The following is a 9390-nucleotide window of genomic DNA, read 5'->3' on the forward strand; positions in this document are numbered from 1 at the left end:
ACCAGGATATTGTTAAGACGACAAATATACTGTAGTTTTCTGCATCTGGAGTCTTGTTCAGGTTACTAATAAAATCTTGTGTCCCTTTTTTCTCAGCCTATATCAGTCAATTTTGCTGTTGCTACTTTTATATGACTCCATCATGTACAAGTCTCCTTGGTTTTCACTTACAGTACATATCTGTGCTCTTTATTGGGATTCTTTGCTCTACTATGAAAAGCCTAGGAAATATAAGACTTTCCAATCAGATAGGATAGACTGAAAGCCACTATTTCCCTGTCCATGTACTCAGTGTAAGATTAAAAAGGACCACCACATTTAAGATGTGTTGTAATTAAATGAGTTTCAGTGACTCAAGAATGAAATGCCCATTCCTGAATAGGCCTCGGTAAGTTGAATTGGTTTTATTATTTACAGTAGCACTTCAAATTACAGGACTACGTTCAACTTCATAATCTGTGTTTCCTAGATATGTATTGAGAGTTGTAGGAATGAATTTCAGATTTTTGCTATTGACATAGCCAAAGGATATTCAGAGGTTAGTTGCTTTTAGAATATTATGTTTTATGAGTGATGTGTTTATACAACAAATGCAAACAGGATGGAAATGTTTTGCCTGGCTTTATAAATTAAGTAAACAAGGTAATAGCTTTGAGGAGCACAGGTTTCTCTGATCTTTTTCAGTCTGTGTTGTCTGTAGTCTTATTAAACATCAGTGGGAAACAGATGGAGTCTGAAAACAGATCATCTGTGAGCACGAATATTTCTGCACAACTTTTAACTGAAGAATGAACATGCAATAAACAGCGTATTCTTTAATCAAGTCATTTTGATCAACCTAAGTACATCTTCATTGTCAAGGAAATGGATTTATAAACACTGCTACTGTCCTTTCTGAATGTACTAACAACAACAAAAAAAAATTAATTCACTTTTAATTAAAACTGTTTCCTCTTTTGTGCAGATTTTTCTTATGACATCTGAAGAATCATGCCATAGAAAGTAGGAGTGGCATTGTTAAGAATTTAAATTTCTGTATTTCTGTGTTTTAAAGGTACAATTAGTGGAAGGAACTGTTGTGAAGTGAGCAGAAAAGGTATGTGAAGGTAATGTTATTGTCTCTTATGTTCTATTAATTTTGTTCTACATGGTTCTGCATTATATTACTCAGGATGCAAGGGCAAGTACTGAGAAGCTGTATATGCCATGTTACAGTTGCTTTTATAATTCTAATAAAGCATTTTACATATGAATTATGAAGCAGATTTTTGATAAATGGATTTCTAATTCTCAAAAAACACACCAAGGAGAAATGTGGTGAAGCAAAGCCAAAACGTAATCAAAATGGAATAAAATATACTTAAAGATTAATCTGGCTAAATTCAACTTTACAATGCCCTGAAATTTAAGGACTCGCAATTGGAAAATGGTAAGATTACTAAGGCTTAAGACAAACTGCTATAGCATAGCAGACAAAATCACAAGGGATAAGGCACAGAATAAACCACTGTGAAACACAGTAACAACAACAACAACAAAAAATCCATACATAAATTAGTGGAAAACAACCAAAGAATGGCTTTGTGAGGTACTCAGGGAAAATGAAAGGATTATGATAGATGATGACAGGTATTACATGTTTTTGAAGTTTTTTTCTTGCTTAGTTTATACTAACATAAGTAGTATCAGCTTAGTACAACTAATGACATGTATAAATGTGGAAACTTAAGTGAAGGTAAGAATGCTTAGGTTTGTTAAAAGCTCTCAGATGATGCAGACCTATAGACATCCATATAGCCTACATTTGAAACTGCACATACTTGAATATTTAAACAAGGAAAAAAAACAGAATTTGTGAAAGAAGAGAGGAATTCCAGAAAATCAGAAAGTGACAAATGTGTATGCTGTCTTTAAATTAATTAAAAAGAAGGAAAAAGAAAAGCAAAAATAAGATAATCAAGGAATTGCAGCTGATCCAGCATGGCTGTAATATACAAAAATACGCAGAAAACCTGTTACAAAAAAAAAGTAAACCATCAGTTTTTAACAGTCAACATGCATCTGTCAAGGCCAAAACAAATCAAAACAACTTAGTATCTTTTCACGATAGGAGAAAAATTCTTGTAGGTGAAAGAAGAGTAGCAAGTGTCACATTTCAATAGGGAGATCAGAGTGCCTTTACCATTTTCATAGGGAACTCTGGCAAACATTGGCTAGATGACACTAAAAGAAGGATATGTAGATGATTAAACAATATTGAACAGATAGTCCTGAAACTGCAAGCTGTATCAGGCAAGGCAGTCAATGAGTCTGTTCCAGGTTTCCTCCTATTCAGTTTTGTAATTAAAGATTTAGACACTGGTTGAGAAATATGTTAACGGGTTTGTAAAGGATATGAAAATTCAAGAAAAATAGCTGAGCCTTCAAGTACATTAAATGAGCTGAAAACAGCCCAGTGGAAAGTAACAGAGCTGTTCAAAGACATGAGAAAATGTTGAAATAATTTGGATTGTTTAAAAGAGAAGAGAAGAATCGAGAGTGTGACATGATAATGACTGTCAGGTATGTTAAAGACTGTCACTAGGAAGAAAATAGACTGCTGTTTCCACAATGCGTAGGACATCCCATCCAAGCACATACACTTCAAATGATTCTATTGATCCCTGCAGTTACAGGCATGCCCTGCCATAATTTAGAGTTCTTACCTTTTTCTCATGAATTGAGGAATAAAGCACAGCACCTACACATTGAGTCTTTAATCATTAGTCAAACCAATGTACTGAAAGTGTGGAAAGAATTGTGCTGAAGTGAGATGTCTCATCTGTGAGATCTTTTTATTTCATTTATTATTTTGAGGCTCACTAACTGGTACAGATACAGCAATAACTGCAGTAAGGGAATCACTCCCCAGTGATTCCACTCATCAGTGACACCACTCACCTAACCAGTTTGTGGTTAGGGTGCCATGATATTTGAAATATATACCCACTTCTATGTATTTCAGATTTTTATACCCACTTCTATGTATTTCAGAGTAGCTGACTATCTCCAATATGCTTTAATGTGCTGGTTTAGTCATCATAATGTGCAAGTGAATGTCAAGAAACCCTTGTTCTTTCTGCTAGATTTCACTAATGAAGAAACAATCAATCAGTACCACTCACTTAATTCCTAGTCTAACAGTCTGCTTACAATGGAGCATTTATGATGTTGCCTGTCAGTTCCCATTACCTTTTGATCAGTATCTTCTCAGATATAGCACTGCCAGAAGCAATTGACTTTGACAACAGAAATGCATTTAATAGAACACTTATGTATAAGTTGGCCATTTCACAGTAAACATAATAAATTATGTTAATTTTTAGAGACAATTAAAACTAGGTAATCTCTAGGGTTCTGAGGTTTAAACTAAATTTAAACAAAGATAACGAGCTCTTTAGTATCAAGTAAACCTCAAATGTTAAGTTCTGAGAGAGAAAATAGTCTTGTGATTGAAAAATATGACTTAAACGCTTTCTTTTAAAGTATCTTTAAAGTCCAACTGCCCAAACATTTACAAAAATAATTTATAATGTGAATTTCTTTTTCTAATAAGATGTCTACACTATTTGTTGAGCCAGAAGAGATGCTTTATTCAGCAGAAATTTCATCTCTCTTCATAACTGTCTTCTCTTTCTAAAATTATATTGTTTACCCCTGGCAAATTTCTTTCAAATCACGCTCCTCTTTTCATAAATATTTTAACTTCCTGAAAGTTCTGATAATGTGAGTTAAAAAAAAAAAAAAAGGTTTTCCAAAATAATGATATTTAAAAAGAAAAGTTAATAAAATTAATGGGGTAATTCCTCCATAAATGCTGCAGGTGTTTTTAGCCAGTTTTATTAATAATTATTTATACCACCATCCCCTGTCTTTCTCAAAATGTGATGCAGTGGTGCAAGTTAAAAGACAAGTGTTTCTTAAAAGTTTTGGGAAAAAATGAGTGAGAGGAGATGAGTGATGTTGGAAAAGGCCCACCTTGAACCTGAAAGAAAGATTCTTGATCTAGTTAGTTATTAAGTGTGGAAGCCTTTGAAAACCAGAATCACACTTGTTCTTATACATGGAATGACTTGTTTAATTTTCCAAAGATACTTTCCAGATGGTTTACTTTTTGCTTAAACTTTTCTCTAAATTTTTACCTTTATCTACAAGGCATTTTCTTTTACTTTCTTGATTCCAAGTATATTCCAGGTGGAAAATAAAAGCTGAGAATTGCTACCCTTGTTCAGAAAAAAAAATAACTCTGAAAGAACTTTTCTGAAAATTTCACTTAGTTTATGGTGCACACACACTGCAGAATGGAGGACACCCTGCAGTTTTCTGGAAGACATTATCCTAATAGCACACAGTATAAGACGAGTCTGTCAAATATAAGGAATCCACCACAAAAGCATTAGATCCCTAAAGGCAAAAAGAAATAATCAATTTACCAAAGCTAAGGTAGACACAGTTAAAGTAGTAAATACAGAGAGGGTTTTGTGACCCCTCCTATGTTATGACCATAAGTGAGTTGTAGTTGTCTTTATTTTTATCAAGAACTGCCTTTGATCCTGCATAGAGTTTTTCAGTTATATTCCAGTTAAAATCAGATTTATCAAGTGAATGAGCAAGGATTCTCAGCGGACGGTTTCATTTTATTCAAGGATTAAACAATTTTTAGTACCTGGAGCAGAAACACCAAGAATAATAAGAAAAAAATAGGAAGATATGTCATCCTTTTCATGTGTCATTTCTTTAGTATATAAAATGAGGTAGACGTCTTGCACAGCAGTACAAATCACGGTGCCTTCTACACTGAAAAACTCTCTTTGCATGCCTGAGAAATTTTAAAACTGAAGAGTGATTTTTCTTATCCTTCTAACAAAGGTAGGATGTAGCTTAATATCTACAGTAAGAACGGCATGTGAGGAACAGAACACTTTTGAAATGGGAAAAATAAACCCAACAAACCCTACACAAAAAAAAAAAACAAAACAAAACCAAAACACCAAAAATTGTGACTGGAATCGTTAAATCCCTGCTTAATACACAAGATAAAATGTGAAAATTTATGCTGCTTAAACCCCATTTTGCTTATCTTGCCAAAATTACTCAGGTGAAGTGTAGTATAATTCTTGGGCTGTCTTTCAAATAACCTGGGGCAACTAAAACAGAAGCATGAAGCACTTAGAATAACAATTTTTTTTTTTGCAAACTGGTTTTGAACAAAATAAATGAAAGTGAACATGTTTGTGACCTTACAATTTTACCGTTCCCCCTGCCCCATTCCCCCCTTCCCTCCCCCCCCTCCACAAAAGCATTTAATACAAAATCAAGTGTTACTGTAAGGAACAAAACCACTGATCACATATAAATCACTTGTTAAAGCGATCACTTAAATTATACTTGCTTACAGTGTTAATCTCTGATAAGTCATAAATTGGTAGCCCTTTTTCTTGGATTTCTAATAAACTGGACTCTATTCCATTAATATTCTAGATAGTTATTCCCCCATCTCCTAGGAAATGTGAACGCATATTTGCCTTTTAAGATATTCCCAAAGGTTTGCCAGCACTGCTACACTAAATAATATTTAAATTATATGAAAACTCATTCAATTTTAATAAATACTTTTATTTCACAAAATTTCTAGCATCTTCTTGATAAATTATATGTATTCAGGTGCTTCTGTTGCTCAGTACAGTAAAGGGTTATTTTACTTACTTCCTGCTTTCATTTTTCAAAGTAAAAAATTTCAGGCTTCATATGTTGATAAATATCTATTAGACTATTAGTTTTACTAAAAAAATGAAACTATGATTGAAAAAGATCATTTAACCATGTTCTTAATTTAGATGAAACTAGATTTCAAATATATACAGACACTCATTATGTATTATCAGTAATAATCAGTAAAACAAAAAAATTATACGAGAAAAACAGGTACATGGACAACATGCCAAAATGAAACATTGTTTTAATTAAGGTAATAATGACAAAACTTTTTTCTACTATTCCTTGATTTTTTAAGAAAGGAAATATGATAAAATTTCTATCACAGGGAAAAGCTATTTAGAATAGAATCACACAATAATTAGGGTTGGAAAGGACCTTAAGATCATCTAGTTCCAACCCCCCTGCCGTGGGCAGGGACACCTCACACTAAACCATGTCACCCAAGGCTCTGGTCCAACCTGGCCTTGAAAACCACCAAGGATGGAGCATTCACAACTTCCCTGGGCAACCCATTCCAGTGCCTCAAAACCCTTAAAAGAATTTCTTCCTTATATCCAATCAAAACTTCCCCTGTTTAAGTTTTAACCTGTTACCCCTTGTCCTGTCACTACAGTCTCTAATGAAGAGTGCCTCCCCAGCATCCTTATAAGCCCCCTTCTGATACTGGAAGGCTGCTAGGAGGTCTCCACGCAGACTTCTCCAGGCTGAAGAGCCCCAACTTTCTCAGCCTGTCTTCATACGGGAGGTGCTCCAGTCCCCTGATGGTCCTCGTGGCCCTTCTCTGGACTTGTTCCAACAGTTCCATCTCCCTTTTACGTTGAGGACACCAGAACTGCACACAATACTCCAGGTGAGGTCTCACAAGAGCAGAGCAGAGTAGAGGGGCAGGATCACCTCCTTTGACCTGCTGGTCACATTCCTTTTGATGCAGCCCAGGATACGGTTGGCTTTCTGGGCTGTGAGTGCACACTGTCGGTTCACATTAAGTTTCTCATTGACCAACACCCCCAAGTCCTTCCCTCCACGGGTCTGCTCTGTCTCTTCTCTGCCCAACCTGTAGCTGTGCCTGGGATTGCTTCCACCCAGGTGTAGGACCTTGCACTTGGCATGGTTAAACTTCATAGGGTTGGCATCAGCCCACCTCACAAGCGTGTCAAGGTCCTTCTGGATGGCATTCCTTCCCTCCAGGGTATCAACCGAACCACACAGCTTGGTGTCATCAGCAAACTTGCTTAGGGCGCACTCAATCCCACTGTCCATGTCAGCAACAAAGATGTTGAACAAGACCAGTTCCAACACTGATCCCTGAGGGACACCACTCGTTACTGGTCTCCAGCTGGACATTGAGCCATTGCCCACAACTCTTTGCGTGCTGCCATCCAGCCAGTTCTTTATCCACCGAGTGGTCCACATATCACATTCATGTCCCTCCAATTTAGAGGCAAGGATGTTGTGTGGGACAGGGTCGAACGCTTTGCACAATTCCAGGTAGATGACATCAGCTGCTCTACCCCTGTCCATCAGTTCTGTAGCCCCCTCATAGAAGGCCACCAAATTGGTCAGGCAGGATTGCCCCTTAGTGAAGCCATGCTGGCTGTCACCGGCCACCCTGTTGTTTTTCATGTGCCTTAGCATGCCTTTCATGAGAATCTGCTCCAAGATTTTGCCAGGCACAGAGGTGCAATGCCTAAGCCAAAGAAATATATTTTTTGCTTTTTAAAAATGCAACAAATCCTGGATACCCTTTTATACTAACAAGTAGAATATATTTTATATGTATGTTATAACTGTGTAAAGTTCTAAAGCCTGTGATTAGTTCTCTAAACACTGGTAAGGGGCATATGTCAAGGGAGGGGTTTACTCTCCTTAGTTTCAGTCTCTCAATTAAGGCACTTAGAGGGAAAGACTCACAGGCAATTTTCAGCAGAAAGACAGTCTAGTTTAAGAAATATGACTTGGGTGTAATGGCTAACCCTCCCTCTATAAAACTATATGCTTTAGGTTTAATACTATACAAAAACTCTTCAGTTACTAAGCCCATAGGGAAGCCTCTATTCAAGGACTGAATTCCTGTATGAAATTGTGCAAGAAATCAAAGACCGAACCAAGTTTACCTGTGGTTTATATATTGAAAGTCCCAGGGGACAGTCACATATGCTTACTTCTCAGGGCTGCTGTGCACTGCACAAGATGAAGTAAGAGCACTTATAGAGGCATACTTGTCATGTAAGTGCCCATGTCTGGTCTTCATATGGAGTGCTTAGGAAGCCAATGTTTCATATGGGATCCAATACCTAATTTCAACTGACATTGTTTGTTGCAGCTTTCCCTCTTTTGCCCATCTATTGGTTAGAATATTCAGAAGATAATAATCTAAAGGGCCTTAGCTCTGCATTACTCATATCCTCGGAAGGTTCCCTATATTTTAGTGAATCTCAAGTACCTCCTTTCCTCATTGTTCTTTTTAAAGCTGAACCATGTAGAAGCCTTAGGCCTGGAGGATAATGATAGCGAACCTAACATTAATCTAGAAGTCAGACTATTCAGGTGCATCAGAAAAGTTGAAGCTACTTTTGAAACACCTGAATTTAGCCTCCTATTTGTGTCTACATGTGAGCTACATGAGTAAGCTCCATTATGGCCTAGAAAATAGCTAGGCTGACCCATTCATTGCTAAGAGGTCTACTTTAGAAGGAAATTAATTGTCTGCAAGGCTCCACTGCTTATACTGGCTACTTCTCTGTAGAATGTTATAGGATTTTATATTCCAAGTGCACATGCAGGCATTATAGCCATATAGCCCTGTAATACTATTGGCATTACTAACAAGACATCAATTTTATACTGAGTTTTCATTGCCTAGGGCCTGAAGCTTGCCAGGCTTGCCCTTGGAGCTTTTCCTGACCCTCCAACATCTTTGTCTTACTTATTTCAGCTGTGACAGCATCTTTTTCTAATTTACCAGATCTGAGAATACATTGTTGGCCTGGGTTCAGCAGTAGCAGTCATTTTCTCCTTCTTAGTAGCTGGTGCGGTGCTGTGTTTTTGACTTTCAGCCTGGGAACAGTGCTGATAACACCGCTGCTTTTAGTTGCTGCTCAGTAACGTTTACTCTGACCAAGGACTTTCTGAGTCTCATGATCTGCCAGGGAGGAGGAGAAGCCATGAGGAATCAGAGACAGGACACCTGACCCAAACTAACCAAAGAAGTATTCCATACCACAGCGCATCATGCCCACTGTATAAATGGGGGGCAGTTACCCGGAAGGGCTACATCACTGCTCAGTCAGGCTGGGTATCAGTTGGCAGGTGGGGAGCAGTTGTGTTCTCTTCCCTTGTTATTTCCCTTATTATTATTGGTGGTAGCAGCAGTGATTTGTATTATACCTTTGTTACTGGACTGTTCTTACCTCAACCTGTGGGAGTTACATTCTTTCATTTCTCCTCCCCACCCCTCCAGGAGCCGGTGGAAGAAGCGGCGGGGGGGCGGTGTGTGTCAGAGTTAACAGCTGTGCTTAAACCATGACAATTGTTTTACTTTTACTTATGGCAGAATCACAGTAGTGAGCACTTATTCTATGCAGAATGATATATTTTCAATACTTAGTGATACAATGTAGAGAAATACATATT

The sequence above is a fragment of the Pezoporus flaviventris genome, unplaced genomic scaffold (assembly GCF_033815535.1).
Source record: "Pezoporus flaviventris isolate CSIRO_AGI_PZ_B2104156 unplaced genomic scaffold, CSIRO_AGI_Pfla_v1 ptg000007l, whole genome shotgun sequence".
Classification (NCBI taxonomy): Eukaryota; Metazoa; Chordata; class Aves; order Psittaciformes; family Psittacidae; genus Pezoporus; species Pezoporus flaviventris.